The following is a 1,474-nucleotide window of genomic DNA, read 5'->3' as shown; positions in this document are numbered from 1 at the left end:
TCAAACAACCAGAACGCATACCAGGTGTTTGTGAAAGAGTCCAGGCAGCCAACGAGCAAGTATATCTTCTGCCACATCCAAAGCCCAATCATCCGCGAATGCGTATATGGCTGTGAGTGGCCATGTCCGTCCTGACCGCTTTTTTGATGGCCTCGACCTCGTGCGGCCACCACCCCTCCATCATGTTTTGATTGGCCATAATGTCCGCAGGTTTGTTGCCTTCACGATAGATATGCGTAACTTGAAGATTAAAATTTTGTAACAGACCAAGAGTATACTTCCAAGAAGCAAAAAAACGCCAAGGCACGTTAGAAGATCGAGAATTCAAAACTTATGTGAATAACTAATCATGCTCATCTCCGATTAGCAGCATTCATTAAAAAAATCATGCTATGATGATGCGTGAAGCATGTACATGGAGATAGTGAACTGGGATAACGTATAATACCTTGAGGATATGGATGTGGTGGCTGTTTGCTGCTGTGTTGAATTAAATGCAGGGGATGGAAATTGAAATAGAGTAATCTTGGTAACTACCTTAATGAATGAAGGTGAAATTGTGGCAGGGAGTATTAAAGTTCAAGGTGAAGCTTACCTCGAAATAGCTTGGTGTTGGTTATATTATCTGCTGCTGTAGTTGACTGATCTTAATTGGGGGTAACTGAAACATAACAGTGGTTATTCTTGCATTAATGCAGGTGAAATCTTGGAGGAGTTGAAGAGAGTTAAAGAAGTTTACCTCATTGGCAGAGATGGATGAATGATTTCCTCTCTTCTTCACGTGAGCTGTTAGAGTATAATGGAGAAGGAGTGTTAGGAGGTTGTTTGCTGAAATGATAGGTAAAAAGGGTTGAAGGCTGGCTGGAGCTTGAGTACCTACTAAATGGTAGGGTGGCTGATGTGAGTCCTATGTGTACCTTGGGTATGGCTGTTGTGGCAGAGGTGGAGTGCTTACTGCTGTTGCAGTTGCTGCAGAAAATGGGGAGGGGACGCAACTGATCTTATTCTCCCCTCTCCCTTTATTACTCCTTCCGTCCACCAAAAAAACTCCCAGTTGGAGTTCGGCATGGAGACTAAAATAGCTGAAAAAGGTGGTGTAAAAGACTAAAAGGATAGTGTTTATGTATTGTGATTACTTTTACTAATCTTCCACTAACTATTTGATAATAATAATAATAATAACAACAACAATAATAATAATAATAACAATAACAATAACAATAATAATAATAAGGATAATAATAATAATAATAATAACAATAATAATAACAATAACAATAACAATAATAAGAATAAGAATAATAATAATAACAATAATAATAATAATAATAACAACAATAATAATAATAATAATAATAATAATAATAATAATAACAACAACAAAAACAACAACAATAATAATAATCATAATAATAATAACAGTAACAATATTATAATAATAATAATAATAATAATAATAATAATAACAACAATA

The 1,474-nt window shown here is 35.3% G+C and overlaps 1 long non-coding RNA gene across 1 annotated transcript; it reads left to right on the top strand.

The window, feature by feature from the left end:
* Positions 1-333: 333 nt before the first annotated feature.
* On the top strand, positions 334-1,141 carry LOC130998844 (uncharacterized). Its single transcript, XR_009093294.1, has 2 exons — positions 334-584; positions 699-1,141. It is a non-coding gene; the product is annotated as an uncharacterized LOC130998844 (long non-coding RNA).
* The last annotated feature ends 333 nt before the right edge of the window (positions 1,142-1,474 follow it).

This window comes from Salvia miltiorrhiza, chromosome 8, assembly GCF_028751815.1.
Source record: "Salvia miltiorrhiza cultivar Shanhuang (shh) chromosome 8, IMPLAD_Smil_shh, whole genome shotgun sequence".
NCBI lineage: Eukaryota > Viridiplantae > Streptophyta > Magnoliopsida > Lamiales > Lamiaceae > Salvia > Salvia miltiorrhiza.
This window is presented reverse-complemented; position numbering and strand designations above follow the sequence as displayed.